Below are 17,930 nucleotides of genomic sequence, written 5' to 3'. Positions count from 1 at the left end.
AACTTAGTTAAAGAAAAACTGCAGTTTGACCTCGTCAACCAACTGAAATGGATAAATGTGAAATTCTCAATGGTTGAGTTAAAAGGATACCTTACTTCATTTAGTTTAAAGAAAATTGGTCACCTTTTAGGGCACCAGTGGACCCCTCTTCTGAAGACTTGGTAAATGTTTGCATGCACTGTTAACACATTCTTGTAAGTAGTGGGCCATGGTTATACCCAGTGACCACAAAGGACAACGCTTGTGTTTTTATTGCATTTTTGGGGTGAAGAGAAAGCTATGGCATCAAGTTCCTGCAGTGATACCCTTTTAGGAGGCATTAGTAAACCAAGGAAGTAGAGGTTCATCTGATCTTGGAGGATTCTGGCAGATCATTTGGTCTGGCCTCCCTTGTATGGTAACAGGATGTGAGGCAGAGTAGGAAGGAAATGTGCCTACGGTTGTGTTGAGTGAGAGGACCAGGGATTGAAACCTAAACTTCTACCTGAGTGGATGGTTCTCTCTGTGCTGCCTCAGGGTGGAAGATCTGGCCACCTGTCTGACTGTGCGCCAGGATAAGGAATGGATGCAAAAGTAATGGGAAACCAAACTCTCCCAAGGACCTTCTCTGCTGACAAACTTACCAGAGTGTGAAAAAATCATTCAGAATCTGAGGGAACAAGAAACAGGAAGAGAATAATATGTTTGGACATTGATTTCCTTTTTTTTTTTTTTAATTAAAAAATTTTTTTAACATTTATTTTTGAGAGAGCACAAGCAGGGGAGGGACACAGAGAGAGGGAGACACAGAATCTGAAGCAGGCTCCAGGCTCTGAGCTGTCAGCACAGAGCCCGACGTGGGGCTCAAACCCATGAACCGTGAAATCATGACCTGAGCTGAAGTTGGACGTTCAACTGACTGAGCCACCCTTGATGGCAGGCGCCCCTTGATTTCCTTTTTTGATTCATTTGTGTTTTCATGTTCCAAATAATATTCTGTAATGAAAAGAGTAAGTATCCATGAATAATTTGCCCTACTTGGTAAAGTAGTTTTCATCCTTAGTTTAGAGCTGGATGTCAGTTACCCAGAGCTGTTTGGAAGAAATGGGCAGAATGAGTAGAAGTCATTGCATTATGGGTGTGGACATAAATGTGGTGTCATGTTCATGTGTGATGTCTACCACAGTTGAATTTTGTATGTGGCTGCTTGTAAATTGTTGTTGTTGTTGTTGTTTTGCTTTAAACCAAAATCTTGTTAATATCTGCCATAATTTAAATATTTACATATTTCCAACTCGTTTAACAATGTGAAAATAGAGATGGAGTTCATTGTGAGTTACTGACATTTTATTTTTTTTTAATATTTATTTTTGAGAGAGAGAGAGGGAGGGAGGGAGGGAACAAGTGGGGGAGGGGCAGAGAGAGAGAGAGAGACACACACACACACAGAATGTGAAGCAGGCTCCAGGCTCTGAGCTGTCAGCCCAGAGCCCAACACAGGGCTCAAACTCACGAACTATGAGATCATGACCTGAGCTGAAGTTGGATGCTTAACCGACTGAGCCACCCAGGTGCCCTGGGTGCAAATATTTTAATTCCTATTTTGTCTGAAGAGCCTAGTTTTTATATACCTCTAATTAGGGTTGCTATATATCATGTCATAGGTATATGACAGTCGTTGTTGATTGTTAATTGTTGTTCTGACCTAATTATTAATAGTTGTTCCTTTTACTCTCAAGTGTCTTGGCCTACTCTGACCAGGCAGATTGAAGTCTTTGAATGAGCTGATTTAGTTTAATGTTAATTTCTACTGTTTAGTGGCCCTGAACATTTAGAAAAAGGAAATTATACACTGATTATAATATTTTAATATTCAGCAAAGATATAATGTGAATAAAATTAAGTAGAACAAAGGTATTGCAAAAAGTAGAATTTAATTTGTAGGTTGTATCTTTAAGAAAAACCCAGCAGGGTACCAGTATTTGTATCTCCAGATAGATTTCTTTCCCTCCAAATTGCCGTCATTTGTTCATTCAACAAAACCATTTTCGGGGCACCATGTAGGTGTCAAGCACAGTATATAGTGCTGGGAATACGGACTCAGGAGGCACAGTCCTTATTCTCATGTGACTAACCATGGAGTGAACGAACCAAATTTGTACTCAGGCATTTAAGAGTGTGCATGCGCTGCCATTGAGAGAGGGCCTTGAATTTATAAGAGACGGTGGTACATGGAGATACTTCCTAGAGGGGGGATCCTAAAAGGAGGGATGAGTAAACCTTGGGCAGTCCGACTATGAGAGGAGCTAAGGAAAATCTTCTAGATAGATAGAATAGCTTATGTAAAATGATAGAGGGGTGTGAAGAAGGAATAGTGTGGTTAGCTGGGGGGGGGGGCAGTGCATGAAGGTGGACTGGATGATTAATGATGTTGAAACATTAATTGAGACTGACTTGTACAGAATGTTGTGTGAGACAGATTTATCCTGTAATCTGTAGGTTACAGGGAAACACTGAAGAATTTTAAACCAGGGAATAATATAAACAAGTTCTTTATTTAAGAAGAGGGTCAGATTGGAGGCAGAGACTCTTCATTGGATTTTTCCCTGGGCAGTTTTACTTCATCTATTCCCATACTCCCTCCGCCCAACTCTAGATATTGTTTTGAAGCAAATCTCAGACATCTCTAAAAAATGATTCCTTTTAAAAACATAATTATAGTACCATTCACACACACACCAATTCATAATATCAAATGTCCAGTCAGTATTCCATTCACCAGTATTTTCCCCAGTTGTCTCATTTTTTTAAAAAAATTTTTTGATGTTTATTTATTTTTGAGAGACAGACGCACACGTGAGCAGAAGAGGAGCAGAGAGGGAGGGAGACACAGGCTCTGAGCTGTCACCACAGAGCCCAATGTGGGGCTCAAATTCACAAACTGTGAGATCATGACCTGAGCTGAAGTCAGATGCTCAACCAACTGAGCCACCCAGGTGCCTCTCACTTGTTTGTTTTTTAATAACTAGTTATTTGAAATTAGAATGTAAATTTGTTTTAATCCATAGATTCTTCTATGGGAGATTTTTTTTTTCTTTAATACAATTTGGGTTTTGTTTGTGTTTTAAAGATGCTAGAGATTTAATTATGCTTATAGTCAGAGGAGGAAAAGTAAAGAGAGAAGGGATAAAAAAAAAGCCAGTCACAGGGGTTGGAAGACTGGATGGCAAGGGAGAAGGAAAGGACATACTTGCATAAGTGGTATCCTTGGAAAAGAGAATGACCTGTATTTCTCATATTCTCTGGTTTAGCTTTTTTTTTTTCAAATAAAAAAAATAAAAGTGGAGGATTATACTTATAAATAGGTAAGAAAAAAGTAATGAGGAACTCATGTAGGTAAGTTTGTGGTAGAGGAAAGGGCAGTTGAAGAATATTCTTTTCTGTAAAGTAAGAGCTTATATGTTGGCATGGAGGCTGCTGGAGAGGAGAGTATGTAACAACCTCTTTGGAGACTAAGAAAGGAAGTATAGAGACGCGTGCTTTTTAGGAACAGTGTACATTCGGTATAGTAGTAAATTCAGTGTCACAGGAGGTAAAAGGAACAACTAAAAACAGTGTAGTGTTTATAGCTAAAAGACTGCTCACCTAGGATGTACTCTGGCCTCACAGTGGCATCCTTCACCTGTGCCCACTGTGGGAAGCACCTGGCAGGATTTATAGTTGAAGCAAAAGAAGCATATCATGTGATCTCTTAGGACATTTCTAAGACCAGTGTGCTGGTTTGTTTTACAGTGAACCAGGGGCGCCTGGGTGGCACAGTCGGTTAAGCGTCCGACTTCAGCCAGGTCACGATCTCGCGGTCCGTGAGTTCAAGCCCCGCGTCGGGCTCTGGGCTGATGGCTCAGAGCCTGGAGCCTGTTTCTGATTCTGTGTCTCCCTCTCTCTCTGCCTCTCCCCCGTTCATGCTCTGTCTCTCTCTGTCCCAAAAATAAATAAACGTTGAGAAAAAAAAAGAAGAAAAAAAAATACAGTGAACCAGAAAGAAACTTAACACATAGTCATAATTTCCTTCCCACTCGAGACCTGCAATGCTTCATGTTTTCAAATATTATTAGTACTATGAACTCCTAAAAAAAAGTCTCCCATCCATTTTAGGTATGTCAAAGATTGTTTAGTTTCAGATTAGGAAGGTTGGTGGGCTTTTATTGTCTATTTAGTACAAAGACATCCTAATATAGCTGGATATGAATATTTAAATCTATTTTATTATAAAAATTGGAGTTGGCTGAAAGCCTGAGGAGTTGGCTTTCTTCTGTTGCTTTTTTCTATTTATAGAAAATAGAACTACTGAAATTTTTATTTTGAAATAATTTCAAAGATACAAAAATGTTGAGAGAATAGAACAAATAAGGAACTTATGTATGTTTTTCCAGATTCACCAACGAATAACATTTTGCCACAATTATTTTACTATTCTATAATATATGGGTATATATGTGCTATTTGCCTGTTCAATTTTGTTTTATCTTTGTAATAATAATCTAAGACTTTCTCAAATGTGTTATTTACATTGTTAACAGTAATTGAAAATACCATATTCAGAGAGGGTTGCCTGGGTGGCTCAGTTGATTAAGTGACCGACTTTGGCTCAGATCATGATCTTGGGGTTCTTAGTTTGAGCCCCATATCAGACTCTCTGCTATCAGTGCAGAACCTGCTTCAAATCCTCTGTCTCCCTCTGTCTACCCCCCTTTCTCTCTCAAAAATACATAAACATTAAAAATTTTTTTTCACTTAAAAAAAAACCATATTCAGAGATTGCCCCCTGTCTTTTCTGTGAAGCCCTCTTGCCAGCATTAATTTTCTTACTTCTCTTTTCATGAATTTTAAACACCTTCATGGTACAGTTTAGCTCTTTGTAAGATGTTGTATTATGTATTTCCTCATTTCGGAGATGGCTAAGTTTGTATCATAGAAGCATTATGAAGCTTGAACTTTATTTTGGACTTCTTGATGCTTGGAGGTAGGGGAGTTGGGGGAGTTGTAGAAAGGAGCTAGAAGAGTGATCATGCTTGGAGGTGGCATTGGGAGAAAGAGCTAGAAGAGCGATTGTTAGCTTTACACATGAGTCTACAGTGTGTGTGTAGGGATGTGGGCTAATGGCCTTTTAGAACTGAAGGGAGCTAAGAGAGCAGATAGATACTAGTACAGTCCTTTCATTGATATAAGTGAGATATTGAGGTTCAGAGGAATTAACTGAGTTAATCCAAAGAGCTGAGTTTTTCTGCTCCAATCAGTGCTTCTTCTTTATCTTTTTTCTTTGTCTTTCCAAATAAATAGCAGTATTCTGTAGAGGGAGAATGTCTCCAATATGTCATCAGTTCTCAAACCTATTGATACCAAGACAGCTTCATGGCTTAAAAAGTAGGAAACTATGAGGCGCCTGGGTGGCTTAGTTGGGTAAGCGTCCAACTCTCCATCTTGGCTCAGGTCATGATCTCAGGGTTGTGCAAGTCCCACATTGGGGCTCCATACTGGGCTTGGAACCTACTTAGGAAAAGGAACAAAAGTAGGAAACTTTTCAGGGTGATGAATATGTTCACTCTCTTGTTATAGGATACATATGTTGAAATTTACCAGACTGTATACTTTAATTCTGTGCAGCTCATTATCAGTTGTATGTTTACAAAATTATTAAGGACCCCAAAGAGCTTTTGTTGATATGGGTTATCTCTGCCAGTATTTATCAAATTAGATATTAAAACTGAGAGACTGTTAAAAAGATTTATTAGTTTAAAATAACTAATAATCATTACATGTTAACTTTAAGAATTTTAATAAGTAAAAAAAAAATTAGTATAGTTTCAAAAAAGAGTTTAGTTGGAAGGACTGTGTTGTTTTACGTTTTTCTAAATGTCTTCCATGTCTGGTTTAATAGAAGACAACTGGATTCTCAAAGTTGCCTCTGCATTCAGTGTGTCACAATATGTTGTTTGAGTTGAAGAATATGAAGAAAATCTGTCTCATATATGTAGTTAAGAGGAGTATTTTGACAGTTCCTTTTCAGGTAACTGGATATTCTTTGATTTGACATTAAACTTGACAAGTAGGGACATCTGGGTGGCTCAGTTGGTTAGGCATCCAGCTCTTGATTTCGACTCAGGTCATGATCTCATGGTTCCTGGAATCGAGCCCCATGTCGGGATCCGTGCTAACAGCACGGAGCCTGCTTGGGATTCTCTCTCTCCCTTTCTCTGCTCCTCCCCACCTCAAAATAAATTTTAAAAAAAGTTACAGGGGTGCCTGGGTGGCTCAGTCGGTTAAATGTACGACTTCGGCTCGGATCATCATCTCATGGCTTGTGAGTTTGAGCTCTTCTTCAGGCTCTGACAGCTCAGAGCCTGGAGCCTGCTTTGGATTCTGTGTCTCCCTCTCTCTCTCTCTGCCCCTCCCTGCTAGTGCTCGGTCTCTCTCTCTCTCTCTCTCTCAAAAATAATAAATAAAAACTTTTTAAAGAAGTTATAGGGGCGCCTGGGTGGCGCAGTCGGTTAAGCGTCCGACTTCAGCCAGGTCACGATCTCGCAGTGCGTGAGTTCGAGCCCCGGGTCGGGCTCTGGGCTGATGGCTCGGAGCCTGGAGCCTGTTTCCGATTCTGTGTCTCCCTCTCTCTCTGCCCCTCCCCCGTTCATGCTCTGTCTCTCTCTGTCCCAAAAATAAATAAACGTTGAAAAAAAAATTAAAAAAAAAAAAAAGAAGTTATAAAAAATCGACAAGTGGTAGTTTCTTAAAAACCTTATCAGTGAATGTTTTGTATTCTGTTATATTAAAATCTATTGGTCTTTCACTTGGAATGGATCTTATCTGATAGAATTGTTCTGGCTTTGATATATAGATATTACTGCTTGATTAGTTGGCACTTTTAGTATATAACCAGTTGCCTTTACTATTAAATGATCTAATTTCACAGTAGAAACTGGCCTGTATTTTTTCCCATTCTTGAATCGTTTATAGGAGACCCAAGGTATCTAGTGTTATTTCCATTGCTTTATGTAAATTGATTCTTATTTAGAATTTCATCTTTCATTTTTTTACTGAAATCAGTGTCTGAGTAGATTGCAGTTATGCTGGAAAAAAATTTTTTTTATTCTAACGGTTCCTGTAAGGGAGTTTGCCTGCTTTTGCTGTGGAGTTTTAAGAAGGAAATCTAGGTCAGTAGCATTGAATGAAGATGTGGGAGTGAGCCTCTGTTAGATTTGCTCATTAATAATACTGTTGGCTGGAGGCTGGCTCTTCTCAACATAGCTCCCCAGAGAGCCACTTTAGGCTGTGCTGCCCCATCACTATGGGGGGAAGATAACCAGTGCCTTCTGCATCTTAAAATGAGAGATGCATGTTTCTTCCCTAGAATGTCTGAAGAAAATGTATTCACATCTCTGATTGAAAATTGTGGGTTTTAGGGGTGCCTGGCTGGCTTAGTAGAGCATGTGACTCTTGATAGCCCAGTAGTGAGTTCAAGCCCCAAATTGAGTGTAGAGATTACTTAAAAATAGAATCTTAAAAAAATTTTTTTGAGATGTTTTTGTTTTTACCACAGTGAAGTATCACTTCATACCAGTTAGAATGGCTAGAATTAAAAACATGGGGGGTTCCGATCAGATGAGGGGCCACCAAATGTGGGGTGTCCCAGTTGGTTGGGGGCTGGCCGTGTGGGCGGTGAAAGAATTCACCTAAAGCGATACAAAAGAGATAGAAGTTTAATGAATACATTGTCCTGTGGGCAGGACAGCAAAGGAGAGAGACTGCAAGGAGGTGGTGGTGAGGGGCCACAGTTATAGGGTGGAGTGAGGAAGTATGGAGACCTCAGGAATTTTCCCTTTTTTGGTAATCTTAGGAATTGTGCCTGGTCGTAATTGGTCAGTTAGGGCCTATGGCTATTTTGAGGTAGGTTGCTTGAAGAGCCTGTTTGCAGTTAGCCTAGTGGTTGCCGCCTTGGGTCTTTTTGCCTTGCTCAAGTTTCCATTGCTCAAGTCTGTTGCCTAAAAGCAGTCTCTACAAAAAAGACAGGGAACGAGTGTAGGCTAGGATGTGGAAGAAAAGGAACCCTTGTGTAGCCACTGTGGAAAACAGTATGGAAGTTCCTCAGAAGATTAAAAATAGAAATAGATCCAGTTATTCCGCTACTGGGTACTTACCCAAAGAAAAGAAAAACACTCATTTGAAAAGATATATGCATCCCTATGTTTATTGCAACATTATTTATGATAGCCAAGATATGTAAGTAACCCAGGTATCCACTGATAGATGAATGGATAAAGAAGATGTGGTGTGTGTGTGTGTGTGTGTGTGTGTGTGTGTGTGTGTGTGTAAAACAGTACTACTCAGCCATAAAAAAGAACAACAACAACAAAAAAGTTCCTCTGCTGTCCTGCCCACCACTCCCCTGCCGTGTATTCGGTAAACTTCTATCTCTTTTGTTCTACCTCAGGGGAATTCTTTCACCTCCCATGCTGTTGGCTTCCACCTAATCCTCACCCTGCATTTGGGGGCACCCATCAGATCGAGAGACCCCCCCCCCATCTAGACACCATACTTGCCAGTTGTGACAACATGGTTGGATCTAGAGGGTATTATACTAAGTGAAGTAAGTCAGAAATACAAATTACCATATGATTCCACTTGCATGTGGAATCTAAAAAACAAAATAAACATCAAGCAAACTCTTAAATACAGAGAACAAACTGGTGGTTGCCAGAGGGTAGGTGGGTTGGGGGGAAGGACAAAATAGGTGAATGGGATTAAGAGGTACAAATTTCCAGGTATATTGGGGCTCCTGGGTGACTCAGTTGGTTGAGCATCCTACTTTGGGTCGCGTCATGATCTCCCTGTTCACCGGTTCAAGCCCCATGTCAGGCTCTGTGCTGACAGCTCAGAGCCTGGAGCCTGCTTCAGGTTCTGTGTCTCTGTCTCTCTCTGTTCCCCCCATACTCACTCTCTGTCTCTCTCTCAAAAATAAATAAAAATGTTAAAAAATAAATAAGTCACAGAGATGAAAAGTACAGCGGAGGGAATATAGTCAACAATAATTGTAATAACATATGACAATAGGCAGTGACTACACCTACCATAATGAGCAGTGAGTAATGTATGGAATTGTCAAATCAGTATGTGTACACCTGAAACTGGTAAACATTGATGTCACCTATACTGCAATAAAACAACAACAGCAACAACAACAACAACAAAACCCCCTGAAATTATGGGTTTCTTTTTAACCAAAGGGTAAGCAGAATCACTGGTCTTCTAAAATTTATTTTAGACACCATAGGCTCTTGTGTAAAATCTCCTGGGGTTCCTTATGCTTTCTCATACTAAATGTAAATCACTTTCCAAGCAATTTTATATATAGTATGAATTTATTAACTTAAATAATCCTGTCCAGAATAAGGACCTTGTGATAATTTTGATAACAGCTTATTTATCAAATGCTGTTCTGTGTCATGCAGTGAGCTAGGCCTTTTGAAGAAATAAAGTAATAGAAACATAGTCTTTATTTTTCAAAGAAACATATTAATGGATTGGAGCAACAAGATTAATACATGTTAAGTAATGAATTATTTAAGTGATGAACATACTTAAAGGTTTAAGTATTTAAGAAGTAAAAAAAAAAAAAATTAGACTAATAAGGAAATATGTGTTCAGGGACTAAATTGTTTCCTAGGAACAATGAAGGTCGAAATTGCTAAGAGGAGGAGACTAAGCATTAAAGTTATGACAGAAGCTGTGTGGAAACGGACACCTGAGTCATGGCTCTGGGATGTGAGTCCAGCAGTGGGCAGAGGTTCATCTGATGAGCACAGGCACTGGGAGGGGTAGGAGAAGCATGGGCTTCGGCAGTGGCTGCGAGGGTCTGGCCTGTCTGGAGTGTGACTTTCCTGTTGAAGTAGTGGGGAATAGCCCTGCCATCGGTTCATTTCAGCGGATGAGGAAGAGTGTTAGATTAGCATCCAACGTTTACGTTATTCTGGGAGAAGCATTTGTCATGTTGAAGCCCTAAACAAATTGCCTTTATGAGCTTTGAAACAGTAGATGGTGGGTGCATCTTCTCTAATTCAGGAAGCAAGCCAAAGATGGAAGTTCTATGGAATATAAAAATATTAATAACATGCTTTTTATTGTAATAAATATTGTAATAAAGAATAAATATCCTTTAGAGGTCATTACTAAGACCAAGAGAGACAAAAAAGCCGTCCCAAATTTCTACATTTAAGCTTTTGATCAGAGCAGGGTCATCCCTTTGTTTGCTTGCTTACTTGTTTGTTCTATTTTCCTCCCTCCTGCCTTCCCTTTCTGTTGTTTAAACTCTGCTATAGATTTATTAAAAGATTTAATAATAAATAAGGGGAGGGAGGAAAAATTATTCTGGAAAGTAGCCAAAGACCAGGGTTTGAGACTGTTGCTTATAGTACTATGGAGTCAGTAACAGATTGATTCTTAGCTTCAACTTCAGAGAATCAGAAAACTGTCTTCTCCTATCATTTTCTGGTTAATTTCTTTTTAATAATCCAGAGTGGAACTCTGTTGTTATATTTGTGCTTTTGTGATGTGAGAGGTAAGATAATGTATTATTTATATTTTTATTGATTTTAAGAAGTGTTTATCCAAATATTTGCCACCTTATCTTCTTCCCTCCTCCATATGCCACTTGTGAACCCCAAGGACATTGTGGGTTTTTTTTTTTTATTTATTATAATCTTTTTGGCTTAACAAATGTCCAAGTACTTCCATTTAACCAGTAACTTCTGAGTACTTGTATGTAAATTATATTTTACTAGATTTTTGAGGCATATAAAGATGAATGGATGTTAGAGGTCTCACAATTTAGAGTTAAAATGCATTTTAAAAATTGTGTATCACAACCTTTTTTTTTTTTTTAATTCTAAGTTAGTATAGTAGTCTGTGGCTCTACAAGTCTTGAAGTCATGCCCGGAGTTAAGTGGCAGCCAGAGTTAGAGCCTGGATCTCCTCATTTCCAGTCCAGTTTTCTTTCTTTCTACTTTCGGTTTAGATTTCTTTTCTGTCCTTTGAAGAAACCTTCAGACTGTTATAGACAAATTATAGATTTCTTAAGTTTTTGGACATTTCCTCAATTTGTCTCCTATTCTAAGAACTAGGGACTGTACATTTATGTGTCTGTTGGCTGCCTACAGCTAGATTTTTTTTTTTTTTTTAACACCTAAAGGCTTTTAGAATCCTACTTGGCTCATAAGTCCCTCTCTTGCTTTTCTGTCCTCCCCTTGTTCTATCTCTGCTTCACTCACTCACTCACTTACACTCTGCCTTTCTCCTTTGCCCTCTCTTTGGCTTCATTCTCAGGCAGGCTCTTTCAAAGTGGCAAAGAGGGCCACTGGCGGCCCAGTATGTCATTGTGGCTCAAGATCCAAAATGTCAGGTCTGTGTATCAGATTTCTCCAGAGGACTTTTGGCCTGAATGAATGAGTCCCAAGTGTACCCCTTTGGTCAGTGAAGCAAAAACTCCATGATAGACCACTGCACCAGGCCCATCTGGAAGGGAATAGAGTGGTTCCCCTTTAGGAGGGATACAGGCAGATAAACCTTGGGGTCTACTTTTTTGGCCTTCGATGTCCTAGCTATTCTCTAGCAGTCCTTTGTGAAGAACTGTAGTCCTCCACAAGGTTTTTCTATTCAAATTGGTGTGCTCCTTATTTACCCATTCTTACCCATGGCCTCAACTCATATTTGGCTCTGCTGAATGTTTTCTCCACTTCTCCAGCACTGTGTAAAAACAAATATGTGGTCTCTATAAAATTGGGCCTATAAGTCTGCTGAAATAGTGATGAATACATATTAAGTATTACAGGAAATTATAGAAAATTAAACCCCACAACTAATGCAGTTTGACTATAGTCAGCTCTGCAGAACTTCCTTGTGTTGAAATGCCATTTAAAGTTGGCTCTCTTAAAGCTAAAGGGTGGCAGAAAAGAGAAAGCATACAGGGTGGGGGGGGTGGGGAGAGACCAAAAGGAGGAGGAGGTGCTTGGAGGAAATGGAGGTGATGCATTCAAACCTCTGGAGATGCTTAGACATGAATTTACAGGACCACATTACAGTACCGGGTGTTCTTGTCCCTGCTGCTTGTAGACTCCGTATCTGAACTGTATTGCTAAAATTTTTTCTTCTCCCTGGCCCCAAATTGTACCACAACAGGAGGCATTTACTTTTGTCATTTAGTGAGAGTTGACCTTGGGAATAGCTATGTGTGGAATATCTATATTGTCCATTGTAAACATCACTGATGAAAGACGATTATGACAATCAGTTCCCATGTGAAAAAGGCACTGTGACAAACATTGCTTAAATTTTGGAAAAAATCTGTTTTGAAGAAGTGATGTTTCCTTTTCTTATAAGTTAGAGCAGAAGTTTCTTAGCTGCATGCAGGTCAGTGCCCATAACCACCAGAGAGAAACCACTCCTGCTAAAGGCTCTGGTTAACACACAGAACCCGGGAGCGTTAGCCGTTTACTGTGTTAACTCTCCATCCAGCAGATGAGTTTCTTAGGGATTATGTGTTTTATTTATGTAAGAAGAGTTTTAGTTAGAAAGTGATAATTAAATATCTTATTTAAAATTCTAGTATATTATCCACCTCCCATTCTTGTAGGCATGGGAAATCACTTAAAGTCCACATATTTATTATGTGTGAGTAAAAACATTTATAGAAAAAAAATCTTCAGATAGCCAAGATCCTCCCAGGAGATGTTCCTAAAGGACCATTTTAGAAAATGCAAATTGAGGCATGCCTGGGTGGCTCAGTTGGTTAAGTGTCCTACTCTTGATTTTGGCTCAGGTCTTGATCTCAAAGTCTGTGAGATCGGCCCTGCATCAGGCTCTGCCCTGACAGTGCGGAGTTTGCTTGGGATTCTTTCTCTCCCTCTCTCTCTGCCTCTTCCCCTACTCATTCTCTCTCTCTCTCCCTCTTCCCCCCCCCAAATAAATTAGCTTAAAAAAAAAGAAAATGCAAATTTAGGTTAAGTGTGTTTGTTTTATTCTTCTTCTCTCCTTTTCCCCCCAAAGCACTTCATGTAGGTGAAATCAGATTTAAATGATTATATGAAACATGAAGATAAAGGGCAACCTTGAAGGGGAACATTTACACCTAGAGGCAGCCTAATGAGTTGGCTACTAATTAAAGAGGCATCGTGCCACTTCCACCCCCTGTTCGCCTTGAGGTTAGCAGTTGGTGTGTTAGCAGCCATAGAAATGTTTATAAGTACCTTGTAGCGGAGCCTTCTCCTTGCAGCCATGTCTTCCTTAGGTCTTAGTCTGTTTTCCAGAAGGAAGACAGTAGGGAAACTTTAAACTTTGGTACTGTGGCTACTCAGCCTTCCAAAACTTCTTTCTCATTGACTTTTATGCCCCTCTCAACCAAAGTTCATACCCCTAACAAGGAAGTATATACTAAAGTCACCCTAATCCATTTTTAGAATATTTTTATCACCCTCAGAATTCCCTTGGGCCCATTTATGCTCAATTCCCATTCCTACCTACAGTCTAGGCAACCACTATTCTATTTCCTGTCTTTATAGTTGTGCCTTTTCTAGAAAACTCATGTGAACAGAATCATAAAACATGCAGTCTTTTGTGTCTTGCTTTTTCTCACAGATCACAATGCTTTTAAGGCTCATCTGTATTGTAGTGTTTATCAGTAGTTCATTCCCATTTATATAGCCAGCTGCATATTATTCTACTGTATGTATGCACCGTATTTTGTTTATCCATTCACTAGTTGATGAACATTGGGTTTCTGATTTTTAGCTATTATGAATAATGCAGCTGTCAACATTAATATACTGGTTTTTATATAGATATATGGTTTCATTTCTCTTTCAACCCAGGGTTGAAATTATTGGGTCATGTGGTAAGTGTGTGTTTAACATTTTAAGAAACATTTTAAGAAACTGTCAAAGTCTAGAAATAAACTCTTACATTTTCCAACAAGGGTGCTAAATAAATCAAGGGAGAAGAACACAGCAGTACCCCCTCATCCGTGGTTTTGCTTTCCATGGTTTCAGTTATCTATGGCTAGCGGCTTTATGGAAGCAGATGGTTCTCCTTCTGACAGATCAGGTCAGCAGTAGCCTAACATTGTGTTACAGTGTCTATGTCGTTCACCTTATTTCATTTCATCACAGGCATTTTGTCATCTTATATCATCACAGGAAGGGTGAACATAGTACACCAAAATATTTTGATAGAGAGACCACATTCCTATAACTTTTGTTTATAGTATATTGCTATAATTATTCTATTTCATTATTAGTTATTGTTAACCTCTTGGTGTGCCTGATTTATACATTACACTTTGTCATAGGGTATGTATGAATAGGAAAAATAGTAGTATATGTAGGGGTCAGTACTGTTTGCAGTTTCGGGAGTCCATTGGGGTGTCTTGGAACATATCCTCCACCAATAAGGGGGGACTGCTATAGTCTTTTCAGCAAACGGGGCCAGGACAACTGAATATCTATGTGCAAAAGAATGAAGTTGGCACCCCTACCTCTATTACCACATAAAAAAAAAAAAAAAAAAAACAAACTCAAAGTGGATCATAGACCTAAATATAAGAGGTAAAACTATAAATCTCCTACAAGAAAACCTAGGCATAGATCTTTATGACCTTGGATTAGTCAGTGGTTTCTTAGGGCTCCAAAGCACAAGTGACAAAAGAAAACCAGATAAATTGGACTTTGTCCAGGCACTTGGCTGGTTCAGTCGGAGTGGCACGTGACTCTTGATCTTGGTGTTGTAAATTCAAGTCCTATGTTGGGTGTAGAGATTACTTACAAATGAAATCTTCAAAAAGAAAAATTGGATTTTATCTAAATTAAAATTTTTTTGTGCTAAGGATATCCTCAAGAAAATAAATCTTGGATGGATCTCAAGGGTGGAATGCTAAATGCAATAAATCAGAGAAAGACAAATACAATATGATTTCACTCATATGTGGAATTTAGGAAACAAAAGAACAAAGTAAAAAAGCAAAAAGCACACTCTTAAATACAGAGAACAGACTGGTGGTTGCCAGAGGAAAGGTGGGTGAGGAGATGGGTGAAATAGGTGAAGGCAATTAAAAGTACATTTACTGTGTTCCTCAAAAAACTAAAAGTAGAACTACCCTATGACCCAGCAATTGCACTACTAGGCATTTATTCACAGGATACAGGTGTGCTGTTTCGAAGGGACACCTGCACCCCCAGGTTTATATAGCAGCACAATCAACAATCGCCAAAGTATGGAAAGAGCCCAAATGTCCATTGATGGATGAATGGATAAAGAAGATGTGGTATATATATACAATGGAGTATTACTTGGCAATCAAAAAGAATGAAATCTTGCCATTTGCAACTATGTGGATGGAACTGGAGGGTATTATGCTGAGTGAAATTAGTCAGAGAAAGACAAAAATCATATGACTTCACTCATATGAGGACTTTAAGAGACAAAACAGATGAACATAAGGGAAGGGAAACAAAAATAATATAAAAACAGGGAGGGGGACAAAACAGAAGAGACTCATAAATATGGAGAACAAACAGAGGGTTACTGGAGGGTTTGTGGGAGGGGAGGATGGGCTAAATGGGTAAAGGGCACTGAGTCTACTCCTGAAATCATTGTTGCAATATATGCTAACTGATTTGGATGTAAATTAAAAAAAAAATTTTTTTTAAAGTACATTTACTGTGATGAGCACTGAGTAATGTATAGAATTGTTGAATCATTGTATTGTACACCTGAAGCTAATAAAACGTATGTTAACTATGCTTGAATTTAAAAAAGAAAGTGAATCTTGCATCTCAGTAATAATTTAAAAAACCCAAATAGCTCAATTAAAAAATGGGTAAATGGTTTGAATAGACATTTCTTTTTTTTATGTTTATTTTTGAGAGAGATTTGCAAAATGTTAAGCGTAAGAGTTGCTGTATGACCCAGAAATTCTGTAGAATTGGAAACATATGCAAAAACCTGTACCTAAATGTATATAGCAACGTTGTTTACAATAGCCAAAAAATGGAAACAATCAAATGTCAACAGATGAATTGATAAACTATGGTATATTCATACAATGGAGTATTATTTGGCCGTACAAAGCTGTAAAGTTCTGACACACGCCACAACGAGGATGAACCTTGGAAACAGTGTGCTTAGTGGAATAAGCCAGTCACAAAAGGCTGCATGTTGTATGATTACATTTATGTGATATATCTAGAATAGGAAAATTCACAGAAACAGAAAGTAGATTCATGATTGCTAGGGGCTGGGGGAAAGTGGGAAAGGGGAATGGGTATAGGATTTTGGAGTTAATAAAAATGTTAAGTTAGATAGTGGTGGTAGTTATGTAACTCAGTGAATATGGTAAAACCCACTGGATTCTACACTTTAAAAGGGTAAATTTAGGGGCTCCTGGGTGGCTTAGTCAGTTAAGCATCCTACTCAATTTCTGCTCAGGTCATGATCTCACGGTTTGTGAGTTCAAGCCATGCGTCTGCCTCTGCGTGGATAGTGTGGAGCCTGCTTGGAATTCTCTCTTGTCCTTCTCTCTGTTCCTCCCCTACTTATGCTCTCTTTCTCTCAAAATAAATAAATAAAGCTTAAAAAACAATTTAGGGTAAATTTATTATCTCGGTTAAGCTGTTAATAAGAAAAGGAAGCCATCAGACTATTTTCTTTAAAAAAGTTTTTTTTTTTTTTTTAATGTTTATTCATTTCTGAGAGACAGAATGTGAGCAGGGAAGGGGCAGAGAGAGAGGAGACACAGAATCTGAAACAAGCTCCAGGCTCTGAGCTGTCAGCACAGAGCCCGAGGCAGGACTCAAACTCACAAACAGCTAGATCATGTCATGACCTGAGCCGAAGTTGGACGCCTAAATGACTGAACCACCCAGGTGCCCCAGACTATTTTCTAAAGTATTTATTTAGTATTTACTTAAAGAATTTAACATTCCCTCCAGGAATGAAAGAAGCTTCCTTTTTCTCTATATCCTCACAAACTCCTGGTATCATCAGTCTTTTGGTTTAGCAGTTCTGTAGTGTAGTGGCATCTCATAGTGATGGCAGTTTGCATTTCCTTATTGACTAATGATGATGAGCTTTTTCTCGTGTGCAAATTACCCATTTGTGTATTTTTCTTGATGAAAATGTCTGTTGAAATCTTTTCCCCATTTAAAATTGAGTTGCTTGTGTTATAACTGTGTTGGAAGAGATTTTTTCCAAGTCTTAATTTTTTATCATTAGACTTAACAGACAAAGAATAACATCTTAATAAATATGATCAGAGCAAACAAAGTATAAGGGAAATTAAAGAAAAGTTTACACATTGTTCACAGCAAGTATAAACAAAACTAAGAGTGAAGTCGCTTTTCCTCCATATTAAATGCTTAAACACAGTTTTGAATCCACAGTATGTACCAATATTTAAGTTACTTATAAATATATTAAGTTTTTAATGTGATAAGTGAACTGTTTCTCTCTTATTAAAACTTAGCTAATGTAGATTATGTTGTAACAGATTTTGATCTCTTCTGAATACAGGTCCTTTATCAGATTCATCCATTTGCAAATATTTTCTCTCAGTTGGGGTCTTCTCTTTTCATATTCTTAATGGTATCTTTGAAAAGCAAAAGTTTTACATTACCATGATGTACAGTTCATCAGTATTTTTTTCTTTTTTGGATCCTACCTTTGATGACATGTCTAAGAAGTCTTTGTCTAATCCAGGGTCACAGAGATTTTTCTCCTAGTTTTCTTCTACAAGTTTTTAGTTTTACATGTTTATATTTAGGTCTTTAATCTATTTGGAGTTAGATTTTGCATGTGGTGTGAGGTAAGTGACCAACTGTTTCTGTATCACTGGTTGAAAAAAATTATCCTTTCCG

At 38.5% G+C, this 17,930-nt stretch overlaps 1 protein-coding gene across 10 annotated transcripts in view; it reads left to right on the top strand.

Annotated features, from left to right (window-relative positions):
- Positions 1-17,930, top strand: part of MAP4 (microtubule associated protein 4) — a 195,467-nt gene that overhangs the window by 109,953 nt on the left and 67,584 nt on the right. The gene's annotated exons all lie outside the window — the stretch shown is intronic.

Source organism: Lynx rufus, unplaced genomic scaffold (genome assembly GCF_022079265.1).
Source record: "Lynx rufus isolate CCGP_SWC_20201006 ecotype Redwood Valley unplaced genomic scaffold, mLynRuf1.p SCAF_4, whole genome shotgun sequence".
In the NCBI taxonomy this organism is placed as follows: Eukaryota; Metazoa; Chordata; class Mammalia; order Carnivora; family Felidae; genus Lynx; species Lynx rufus.
The sequence above is the reverse complement of the archived record's forward strand: the minus strand, read 5'-3'. Positions and strand labels throughout refer to the sequence as shown.